This window comes from Parasteatoda tepidariorum, chromosome 1, assembly GCF_982258835.1.
Source record: "Parasteatoda tepidariorum strain Cologne lab strain chromosome 1, Ptep-v5.0, whole genome shotgun sequence".
NCBI lineage: Eukaryota > Metazoa > Arthropoda > Arachnida > Araneae > Theridiidae > Parasteatoda > Parasteatoda tepidariorum.
The window spans coordinates 120,640,108-120,653,166 of NC_141755.1; the positions used below are offsets into that span (position 1 = coordinate 120,640,108).

General features: G+C 28.5%; 1 protein-coding gene across 4 annotated transcripts in view; it reads right to left on the reverse strand.

The window, feature by feature from the left end:
* Window positions 1-13,059, reverse strand: part of LOC147816819 (uncharacterized) — an 81,474-nt gene that overhangs the window by 30,652 nt on the left and 37,763 nt on the right. For 2 of the 4 annotated variants that reach the window (XM_087159499.1, XM_087159466.1), the window contains exons 2-6: window positions 11,741-11,832; window positions 8,924-8,944; window positions 8,601-8,772; window positions 5,340-5,465; window positions 1,250-1,464 (exon numbers count right to left, since the gene is read on the reverse strand). The gene's annotated coding sequence lies outside the window, so the exon portion shown is untranslated. The remainder of the gene's footprint in view (window positions 1-1,249; window positions 1,465-5,339; window positions 5,466-8,600; window positions 8,773-8,923; window positions 8,945-11,740; window positions 11,833-13,059) is intronic. The other 2 variants (XM_087159477.1, XM_087159532.1) reach the window with 2 other exon arrangements.

A 13,059-nucleotide genomic window follows, 5' to 3' on the forward strand; every position in this document is an offset into this window, starting at 1 on the left:
CCTATTTCGCTCAAATTTTGTATTTTGCCGTGTAAAATTACATCCTTTAAAGTATAGGTTACATAGTTTACATTTCAAAATCTTTCTGACTTTCATTAAATAAAATAATAAAAAAATTATAAATATTTTCTAAATGTTATTCTCTGAATTGAATTATTTTGGGATAAATGAATTTTATAACTTAAAATATCGTCTTCACTAATTAATTAGCATATTTAAGATTACCCTCTCTAACCATTAAGACTGGGTCCTAGAATGTGAAAATCCGATCATCAGATCAAAAATTATTCTGGGTGGCTCGTTGTTTGAATTTTTTTTAAGCACATTAATGTTGTCAACCTATAATATGCCACATAAGAAATTTGACATATAAACAAAAAAAAGTTATTATGATGTCCAATCTAGCCCTATCTCCTCTCCCTTTTTAATTTTGCATATGAACAGATTACGAGCTATATTTAAATTATTCTTAAATAAGCAAAGAATATAAATGTTGCAAAACATAAATAAAAAAAGCGATCATTATTTTGTTAATATATTTTTGTTTTGCATTTTATTTTATATTTTCATTGCACAAAGTTTTCTTAAAGCATGAAAAAGTATGAATTTTTTTCTTAAACATTAGTTAAACACTTACAATAAATGCCTGTAGTAACCTGCACATGGAAAATCTTCAAAATATTGGCAAATTATATTGTACTATCGTCTAGTACTATAGGGTTCGTTATAAAGTTCTTATATGAAGAGAAAGACTTTTTTAAGAGCAGTTTAATAAATTTTTCAAACTCAAAATTTTTTCATTAGCAAAAAAATTCTTTTAATTATACTCAAGGGGTACCCACTCCAAAAAAAAATGTCAACACTGTACTTTTTGACTAATTCACACGGGCTAGCGTTTAGCAGAATTTCTAGAAATTAAAACCTCACTGACTGAAAAATGTACTTTTCTTCAAAAATATGGCCCTTATATTATATCAATGACATGCTTACTTTTTGTTAGAAGAAAATATTTATTTTCCTTCATTTTGTTACCTTTAGCCCTCCCCCTCCCTTCTCTTCTCAGTTGCAGAGGAATTTACTACGATATTTTCAACCTTCTTAACATTTTTCGTAATATTTTTAATAACAAAAATATTTTTTTCAAATTTGCACGACACTTTCTTTTAGAACTATGTTTGATTTAGCTTCATATAGTTACTAATTTAAAAGTTTTTAATCAATATGAAAATCAAGAGAGAAACTAACTTACTTTCTTCTCCTACGACTCTCCACACGCTAATGATGAAAACATTCGAGGGGTTGCCATAAGTAGAGAGTTCTTATCTACGACACCTCTAGTCCATTTCGATCCTGAATAGCAAAAGGTTAACATCTTAGTGTCGAGCAGTTCTCACTTATTGGATCAAAACACTTCGGTGGACAAATTTTGTCATCTTTCCCTTTCAACTGCAATAACGACTTCTCCTGCAAGAGACATCGTTTTTCTGTTACAACTTTGGAGCAACAATTATCTCAATACCGAAAATGGTGGCAACTACTTTACACCAAAGTGAAACACCATAAATAACTCTTCGTACTTAAGCATTTTGCTACCCAATGAACAAAAAATAATTCTTGAAATAGTGATTTTCCTGGTTTTCGTACATTTCAGAAAATTCCCTACAATTGAGTAAGTTTTTGAGTCCAAAAATTTCAGTTTATTTTTAATCTGTACTTCCTTTTTAAATTATAATATAGTATGAAGTAAAAATCATCAATCTGGGGTGCATATATACACTAATTCTTAAAATAAAATTTGTTTGTTAATCAAACTTACATTTATCAAAGATTAAGATGAACTCAAATTAGGCTTAACCAAATAAAAGAGATTCAAAAATAAATATTATACAGTTATTTAAGTTTTTGTATTTTGATGACAAAAAAAATCCCATAACTTCCTTATATGAAAAATATTTAACGTATTATGGAACAGTTATTATTTCGTAAAATCTACTAGATATTTTCTTATCCATGTTGACAGCTATGGATACACATAAGAGTCAGCAAGAAACTTATTTCAAAATAAAAGTTACTTCGAAAAAAAAAGTTCGAAAGTTATTTATTTCGAATATTATAATAAAGGTAATTATCATTTATTTAAATTGCATAAATACACTAATTCTTAAAATAAAGCTTGTTTGCAAATCAAACTTACACACATCAGAGAGGACATTAAGATAAAATCTAACTAGGCTAAACCAAATAGAGGAGAATCAAAAATTAATATTATAAAATTATTTAATGGAATTGACATTTTTATGTAAATATTCTAATGAAAACATAACTATTTTTATTACACAACTCATGCCTTTAATAACAACTTCTGTTATTTGTTACTAACTTGCCTTTAATAACAGTTAACTTTGTTTCTGTGGAATGTTCAGTAGCGAGTGAGATAAATGTTCCACCGTCTCGTGCTCTATTATAAACAATCAACAGTTGCCCTCAGACGGCTTTCAAGAAAACGCCAAAATTAGCAAAAATAATTAATAAAGCAAATAAATACATCTAAGCTTCCTCAATTAATGGTATTCAGATTTCACTTCAAGTGCGTATGAATACCCAATTCAGTATAAGCTAGAAATAAAGTATTCAATCTTTTCAAGTTGATATTTGTTCAAAAATTGAGTAACAGAATTTTTAAAATAGTTGGTAAAACAATTAAAAAATAAATAATAAGTTCGTAACTAATTACATTACAGGTTTATACGCATTTAGTACACATTTTGAGCACTTAAATAGTACAGTTAACTAAACGGTACCAAATAGTGTACATTTTGAGCAGTCCTGATGATAATTAAAGGCACGAATGATATTAGAAGTTCCATAAATAACACAAATAATTGCTACAATATCTGAAATAGAAATTAAAATAATCTGAAATAGTTTTGAAATTTCACAGAATCATAAGATAAGTATAATGAACTACATATTTTTCAGCGATAAGGCAGGGTCGCGTAGAAGTTCTGCTTAAATGTCATTAAAAAATTCGACGAATGCCACAGTGAAAAGATTTAACCATTAAACTACGGCCTAACAAATTTATTCACAAAAGCAATATCATTTTTCTACACGTGGAAGAGTTTAGAACATTTCAAAATACATATGTAAAAGACTGGCTTGTATTTTTATGTCGTATAGTATGCGAAATATACCTTTCTAATTCTTTAATTATTAATTTTATTTTTATTGATTAAGGCTTTAAAAACTAAATACTTTTTTCACTCAGACATAACACACATTTTACACAAACTTATAGAAAAATGAGTAAGTATTTTTATAAAAATTGCACCAAAATCACCGTAGTCCAGATAGTGTATCAGGCTGGCCACTAACATTCAGTAAAAAATTTCTTGACTTTCCTCTGAGTTTTAAAACCAATGGTGTAATTTCATTATTTGTAACTAATACAACACATTTTTAAACACAATTTTTATTGAAGTATCAATACTTTAAAAAAAAATTCTTTTTAAAAGGATTAAACTTTGCAAACATTATTCGAGAGTGAATTCTGGTAGATAATAGACGTCATTTATAATCGTCTAAAAAACATTATGAACGACATACACACATTTTTTTTACTGTATTATTAATTCTTGAATAACGTACAGTGGTTAATAACTTTCAAATAACAAAATTGTTAAACTAAATTCATTCAAAAATAATTTTTTTTTTCAAAAGAAAAAAAAAGTATGACATTTAAAGAATATGTCAAATTTGTTCATAAGTGTCAAACTCATTGATCTGAATGATATTTATTTCATTATTTATTACATAGTTAAAATCCAGAACAAATAATGGACTGAGTAAATATGCCCAGAATGACAAATACAGTCAACCCCGCTTAAACGAATACAATCTGCTCCAACCAAATCTATGTAATTCAATTATTACAGGTTATTCAATTAAAACAGAGATGCCAACTTGTTCCGGACTGCAAATACATATTTTAAAGTGGTAGTTTATCAATCGTGATTCTTGGTTTAATAAATTCAATTTAGTAGATTTTTATCCACCACTATTTCGAAATAATTCGTAGGCTTATATAATTCACCACTTTATTACTGTCATTCTATTCCTTTTAAAAAGCAAGCAAAAATTGTCAAATATTTTCAAAATTTACACCGTTTTTTTTAATTATTTTGGCACGTCCGAAGCAGTTGGCATCTCTGTTAAAATGTAAATGCAATATTTAATCGTAAATTCTAAATTTTTGCAAAATTTTATTTTTTAAGGGTATTTAATGCGTAGTTATAGCGTTTTGATAAAATACACTCAGTCTTATGATTAATGAACAATTATAATTAAAACTGTCTGTGTTAGTATCAGAAAATATAAATGTAATTTAAAGTTACATAAAAATAAATCAATGTTTGTGAAAAGTATACACATATCTGTTGCACACAGATATGCAACAATTTAAGAAAAATTTCTCCCAACAACAAAAATAGCTAACAAAAACCAGGAGAATTGATGGCAAAATTCAGTTAATTGTTCTGCAGCTATGATAGACAAATATTTACATTAATTAAGTATTAAAAAAATTATTGATGTGGTAATTGGAAATGTAAGAATACCAATAATAATAAACGATTCACACAAGTAAAAAATATTTTTATCCAGAGAACGGGTTAAGATAAAAGAATTATCTTAACCCGTACCTTCTCGCTCCGTTCAAGATATACCGGGGTGATATTCCACCCTCTATTTCTCATGACCGTGATATTTCCAGGCTGATGTTTTCTTAAAAGTTTCTTAACTGTTTCTTAACTTAGTTGATGTTTTCTTAACTTATTTCTTATGTACCGAATTATGCATATTACCTACTCTACACACCAGATGGCAGTGCAAGATTATTTGCCACGTGTTTGGAGATAGTTTATTTTAAATCAGCACTTATCAAACATGAAAGCTAAAAATTAACTCAAAAATTAAAAATGAGTACATCGACTGTATAAACACTTAGTTTTGTATAATTTTCCTTTAAAAAAAATTACGACTGCTTTCTTCAAAATTATGCGACTATTAAGGGATAAAATGCAATCTTTCATTAATAGATTATGATATCGAATCAATTCATCAAAAAAGATCTTTTTTCTAACTCTATAAAATTTTTTACACTAACAATTTTGGTTTAACAATTACATTATGATTTAACAATAATGATTTGCAATTTAATGGTTTAACAATTACACTAGCAATTACTACAATATAGCCCAGTACTGAACTTTGAAAATGCTAAATTATGCAATATTTTTGAGCTTTTGTTATCAAAATATCTGAGATTTAAGAAGACGTACCGAAAGCTCTTCAAGGTCACAAATGCCTGCAGTCCACTTTTGTCACAGAGTAGACCACTGCCGGGACTGTAGCCATCACACTATCATAGTACGAATCATAAGGACTCATCAGACTTCTTCTAAATCCTAGAAATATGCAAATTTTTGTTACAGTATCAAACATATTACTTTAAAATACATTAATTTTATTCCCTTTATTATTTTCATATTATAATATTTTATTAATTAAGTATTATTTTTTTTAAACTTTAAAAACAAACAGGAAACTATCAAGGTTTTATCTTTTCAATAGGAGTTCTGGGTGAAAAACTATTTTTTTAATTATATTATACGCTTTTTTTGACAGTGGTTCACGAAATGTTTGGAAACTATCAAATATTTGTGATTTATGTGATCAATGCTTTTTTATATCCAAAACATTGAAAGAAAAATATCGGTTTTTATTTCAGTCTTTTTTATTGCTTATACTTGATTGCTATTTTACGCTGAAACACTATGTATTGCACTCTTTAAAATCACACATTTAGTTTATATTTATTTCAAATTAATCGACTTAATATAGCGATATTGTTTGGCCTTTTTTTACAACAGTGGTCAAAAACCCTAAAAACCCCAATTTATAATCCAATTTTTTTCCAACATTTTGTCTTCCTCCCATATTTTGAGCGTCAGGTATCCAAAAATGTAAAAAAAATGTCTTTTTATTCAGATAAATCAGTTTTTTTTGTTTCTGATTTCGTAATTTAATGAATTGTTAGTACTAATTAAATAGCATTTTGGTAATCCCCTCTGGAACCAATAAAATTTCCAATTAGTTATTGAAAATTAGATTATTAGATGGAATGTCTGGAATTTGTACACGGAACATTAAAGCTAAATAATTTGAGATAAATAAGTAATCAAAAGTATTTCAATGTTTTAAAATGCGATTCATGAGATTGGTTATAAAATGCAAGCATGTATAGAGAAGCTTACATACAGGTTCATGTGGTTTTTCCTTCGTTGTTAAGTTGGATTACAAAATGTCGATAAGTGCAATATGTTCTATTTGCTGAATAATTCGTTTTGCTGACGAAACATTTTAGTGGAATAACGATTTTGTTCGATGGGCTAACGTATCGTGGAATAATTTCAAATGTTGCTCGAAATCAAAATTTTTGGTTATATAAGAAATAGTCAATTCATCAGAAATTAGATACAATTCGTTTTGGCTGTAACTCTTTTAACAGTTGGACTAAAAAAAAATTTTGATAGGCTCCCCAATAACAGTTGAAGTGATTGTTTGATCAAAAATTATTTAAAACGTTTTTTACCATATCAGACCAACGAAAATATTTGTTGGTCTATTGCTCGAACATAAATAGGTTAATTTCACACTTCTTTCTTTCTTACTGGCGAAAACTTGTTTAGACAAAACTTTTTCCCGTGGGGTAACAATTTTAACTTTTGAAGATAAATTCAATCTTGTGTTCTAGGTTAAAATTCGGCTAAAACTTGTTTTGACTGCAGTTTTTTTTAATGACAAATGAAAATGGTTAGTGGAACTTAAAACAATTCTGACAAATTACGAAATATGCAAAAACAAAAATTAAGAATAATCATTTAATGATCTTATAATTTTGAAGAAAACGATTATAAAAGTGCTTTTTTTTATTCAACAGAATTAGACTTCCCCTTTCACATTAGTTGCTACATTTAGGTCTATTTAATTTATGGTTCATTTGTCTGGAAAAAAGTTTTTACGCTATTGTTGATGAGTCCTTTCAATATGGGTTAAAAGCGTGCGAACCCCGGCATTTTGAAATAATTTTTTTAAATTTTTTAACCCAGTATTCTTGATATCTCATCAAATTATTTCGATGGTTTATGTTGGTTTCAGTGCGATTCATGATGGTCCAATATCATTTGAAGGTCACCATCATCCAACATTTTCCCTTATGCGTACATAATATTTGATATGCCAGCAAACCTGCATCATTCCATGATGGAAAATGCTACTTTATTATTATGATGGCTAACCATCAAGGCAGGTTTGATTCTCATGGACCAAAAATCCGTGATGGTTCCTACTATACATTTCCATGATGGTTTAATCAAAATTTCCATCTGTTCTCTGGAATAATCCATCAAAACAATTCGGGATTTTTTATGTTGTCCCCTCATAAATCGGTCCGAATTTATACTTTGGGGTGATGGTTGTTCATGATCGTTCCAACATTTTATTTCTAAGAAACCATGATGGAAATTTATGATGATTTGGCATGAGAAAAACAACAAAACTATTTGCTATACCAATGTTGGACAATCACAAATCCGTCAGAATTCATACATTGGGGAGATGGTTACTTATGCTGTTTACCAAAGAAAAATATAATGGTTCATGATAAAATGGCTCATTGATGGTTACCATCAAGATCATGTTGGTTCATCAATGGAAAATTATCAAAAATTTTGACTTGGATGGTTTAAGGAAAGAATGATTGGTATATAAATTTCGTTGATTGATAGCGTAACATCCTGAAATCTCTGAATAATGTTCAAATAAAATCATCAATATCAGTATAAAAGTAATCAAATGTAGCAAGCATTTTCGGACATAGAGAGTATAAAATTAAGTGTGTGAACAATATCTTTTTTAATTTTTGAACAAATTTTTAGCTTAAAATAAAATAATGATGAGCGCTGACATCTAGCTTAAAATAAACTATCTATCTCTAAACTAAAATAATCTAATACTTCCATCTGATCTTGAGAAATATATATGATTCGGGGCATAAGAAATGGATTGTCTGAACCCTTTTTTCGTGTATTACTTTTTAACACTATCAGCCTGGAAATATCACGACCATGAGGGAATCGAAAGCAAAACTTTGTCATTTTGACAGGAACGAGATATTTCGGCGGCTCCTCTGACTGAACTACTTTCTCAATCACGGCAACTCCATAATTTGCGAGAAAAAAAGTACGTATACAATACAAAGTTGATTTGCTCGTCTAACTTAATTAATAGTTAATTAATTAGCGCATCTGATGTTACTTTTCTTTGTACCATTATGATTCAACCTTCGATCTGGTTACTAGAACAAAAGTTATTTAGAATTATATCTATTAAATTTTTCGCATTGTGCATATCAGCATAAAAAAAATGATACAATAAAAAATTAAAAAAAAACACTGCTTTGTGCAATGTGTATTTGGTTTTAAAATTAATAGCGAGATTTTAAATAGTCGATAAAATAGATTGAAAAATGTTTTACTTACAAATAAAATGGCAATATTCCAAAATAAATTTTCTTGCATTGTTAGGTCTATATCAGGCAGTCAGTTCTACAGGATCATTTTGGAATTAATCTCAGGCAGATTCTAAGCAACATAACAGATCCTATTTTGTCAGATTCTTCCTCTTTGTCAGAGTATTAAGCAGAAATGTATGCTATAAAGATAAATTACGTGGGTTTATGATAAATTAGAGACATGGTAAGTTTCAAAAATTGTACAGGTCATAAGAAAAGAAATTAAAATTGGAAAAAGTTAAAGATATTGGAAACAACTGAAACACAGCATAATAAAATCATTAAACTTACCCAAATTTTTGATGAAAAGAGCTAAAAAAAAAAAAAGGTTAAAAAGCAATAAAATAAATTAGATAAAAACCAGAAAAAAATGAACTCAAGAAAAAAAAATTTCTATGAAATTAATAGCATAAAATATAATTATATCAAACATATTTATATAAATTAATTACATAAAATTAATAACAGGAAAATGAAAGTTTGCAAAGAATTGGAAGACATGACATAATGGACATAATCGGAAATACTTGGACTAAATATTAAAAAAAAAAAAAAACTGAAAAACGAATGCGAAAGATGGAAGATAAAGAAAACAAAGTAGGCCGATGGTCACGAATGGATTAGATCAGGTGCACTTGAATGGAAATGTTACTAATCAGAAAAACTAGAGCACACATCATAAAAGAAAAGGATGAAAAAACATAGAAGGAAAAATGGTACACCAACTGGAAAAAAAAACACTTATCGAAAAAAAACATACATATTCAATTAACAAAACAAATAAAAACACATTCGAAGTAAATACAGAATATTTTAGAAATTATATAGAAAATCATTGGAAATGAAAACAGCACAAAAATTGGATGTAGGAACAGAACTCATTGAAAATAAAAACAAAAAATATTTAAAAAATTACGCATAAAAAAACAGCACATCCATTGAAAATAAGCAGAATATACATATTAATAAAAAAAAATTTGGAAATAACTCAAAAAATTGAAAAGCGAGAAATACAGAGTTCGGGGAAAAAAACGATTCACATATAAACTAAGAGAAAAGATACGAAAAACGAAATAGGGAAAACAAAACATGAGTGGATTTGACCAACTTTAATTTAAAGAAAATATTAACAATCGAAAAACATCTGCAAGAATTACAGAAATAGTACACCACTTGAAAAAACAAAGAAGATAAGGGGAAAAAAAGGAAAGATACAAAACACTTACTGGAAAAAAAAATTCATTGAAAAAGAAACACATTTGAAGTAAAAACATCAGCACACATTTGAGATAAAAACAGAACGAACAATACAAACAAAGCCAGAATGTACATTGGAAATTGAAATAGAAGCGATGAAAATTAAACCAGAGTTTTAGGGCAGTTGTAATTAAAAACATACATATACAAAGACACATACTTAGGAATAAAACAAAACACTCAAAAAGCTGAAAAACAATGAATAAAATTGGAAAGCGCATAAAAAAATAATGTGTTAAAAGTTGGAGAAACGAAAATTGGAAGAATAAAAATACCTAATAGAAGTTCTTAAAATTACTACAGAAAACTGAAAAAAGAAAAATAGTGAACACGGAAAACATAAAGATTCACTTATAAACAGGGAGCGAAGTTACGAAAACAATATAGAGCAAAAAAATCACAAGTGGATTTGATCAACTTCTCGTGAATGCCAATCGAAAATCTCCCTAAAACAGACAAAGGAAAAACATCGAAAAAAATCAAAACAAGCTAAAAAAGAAAGCAAATTTTCTGAAAGCTAAAGAAAAATATAGAAAAAATGCAACAAAAAAATTATTACAAAATCTCGCATTAAAGAAATGGAACGCACAGTGGAGGACGAAAATTAGAAAAAGATTTGCAAGAAGAAAAAAAAATTGTAACACATATTTTGAGAAAAAAACTGGAACAAACGCTGAATGCAAAAAATAATTGGAATACACAATGAAAAATCTAAATTGGAGCATATATTGGAAAATAAAGATTGTAATACATATTGGATTAATAAAAATTAGAACAATTATTAGAAAATGAAATTTGAAGCAACTATAATGAATTAAAACAGAAGACGTATTGGAAAATAAAAATTTGAACACATAATAGAAAACGCATTGAAATAAAAATTGATAAAAAAACACTCTGAGAAAGCTGCAGAAAAACTTGGAAAATGCAAGACACACTAAAAATGCACTGATTAAAAAATGGGACACCCACATTGAAAGAAACTAATAGGAACACATAAATTGAAAGAAAAAAAAACATTGGAAAGTACACTGGATGATAAAAAAAATTTGGAGCACACTGGATAGATTATAATACCAGAATAAAGTTCTAGAAAACAAAATAGAAAAAAACAAGGAATGAAAAAATTGTAAAACACATTAGATGAACTATAACACCAAAATAAAATACTAAGAAACAAAATAGAATAAAAAAGGATGAAAAAAATGGGAACACACACTGGATGATACTAGATAAAATACTAGATAATACTAGAAAACAAGCTAGAACAAAAAAGGATGAATAAACTGGAAAACAAATCAGTGAACACATGAATAGTAGTGATTTGGAAAGCAAAGTGAAAAAGATTGGGGAAAAAAGGACACAAAACACACTAATTTGAAAACAAAATAAAATTGGAAAACGCAAATACAATGATATGGTACCAATGAAATTCGTCGCTAGTCATTTGGAGAAAGAAAAGCAAAAAAAAGGATAAAATTGGAAAATGAAGTAAGAGAAAACATGATGAAAAAGTTTGAATAATATAGAAAACGAAACAAACGAAATTCGTCGCACATAATTTAAGAGCGGGCGATTCTCGAGCGCATGTTGAGAGCGGCGCAATGAAAAATACGATAACCGACGCGTCGGTCCCGTCGCGACGGGCAATAAAACAAGACCCGAACTAAATCCATTCCAATAATAAATGGCCATTTAATTAAACAAAACTTAAGATAAATAAATACATTACCAGTACGATCTTACCTTTTAACATAGAAAAATGCACAACCATTTTGTGATCGTCACGTAAAAAAATCTTTTTACATTAATTAAAACTTACCTCTAACTATTCAATTAATTAAAACTTACCTCTTACTATTCAATCCGATTACACTCATGAATGCAGGTACTTACTGGAGTTCTTAGTTTTAAATTTCTTGGTTAAGAGTTTCATGCAGACTCTAGGGAGGAAAAAGGAAGAAAATTAGACTGGATTCATAATGAGCAATCGAATGACTCGTTCTATATGTAAATGCAGTTACTCATTTTTTTAAAAATAGTTTGTTTCTTATGCATATGTTACTGTGAAAGACCGAAATGGGTTGTTTTTGACTTACACCAGCGAATGTTGACAATCACGAAGTCGCTTTGGTAAATGTCTGAAATATATACTAGGTCTAGTTAAGTACCACTTCCCGGTATACCCTACAACTGATACTTTTCTAAGGTGCCAGGTATACATTTGCCCGGTATGCCCTATAGTGATGTTTTTCTAAGGTAAAGTGCCCAGTACTCCAAAAACACTGATGTTTCTCCTAATCTACCCTCAGCAGATATCGAATAATAATATCAACGAATATATCAAATCGGATTTGACAAATATTTTTGACAACGGTACGGACAGTGAATGTTGAAATCAACATTCAGTGTCATCAATGATGTCAACAGCTTCTGTACACATTCAAGTCTTATTATTTTAACATTAAATCAGAAAACAGTCCGCCATAAGGATAATCTACAGTAGAATGTTATGAAGAGCCACTATGCATATTTAACCATATAAAGTAGAGTTACCGTAAAATACTTCATTAAAGCGACTAATTTAAACAAATGATACGTAAACAAGTGCAAACCGCTTTCAGTCACATAAAAACGATAAAAGCTGTCATCTGATAATTAAGATTTTTTTCATACTGCGTCTTATAATTTGACTGAATAAAGGTACCTAACTGAAAAAATATAGATACCAGGGATAGGGACTGAAGGCTCTTCGAAAGGGTACGGGAGGAAATTGATTGATTATGGTAAACTTTGGTCTCAAGCAATGCCCCAAGTAATACTGTCAGTTATAGCATTTGTTTTCATTTCAATAAAAACCGTTATTCACTTTCATATTAAAAATTAATATAGAAACTCCGGAAGTGCAAATTTAACCTTATCTTAAGATTGATAAAATGAAGAAATCTTAACTTTCAAAATAATTATGAAAACAAAATTAATAAAATAATTCAAGATTGATAACGGATTAGCAGTTAGTCTTTTTTTTTTGTTAATATGCTCACAATTAATTATGAAATTTATTTAGAAAATCACTTCTCCTCTAAAGAAAAGTCGTCAATTTAGGTTAAAAAAAATTGGGAAACCCTCTGTGACACAAAGTGAAAGTAGTAAAATTTAAAAGTAGCAAA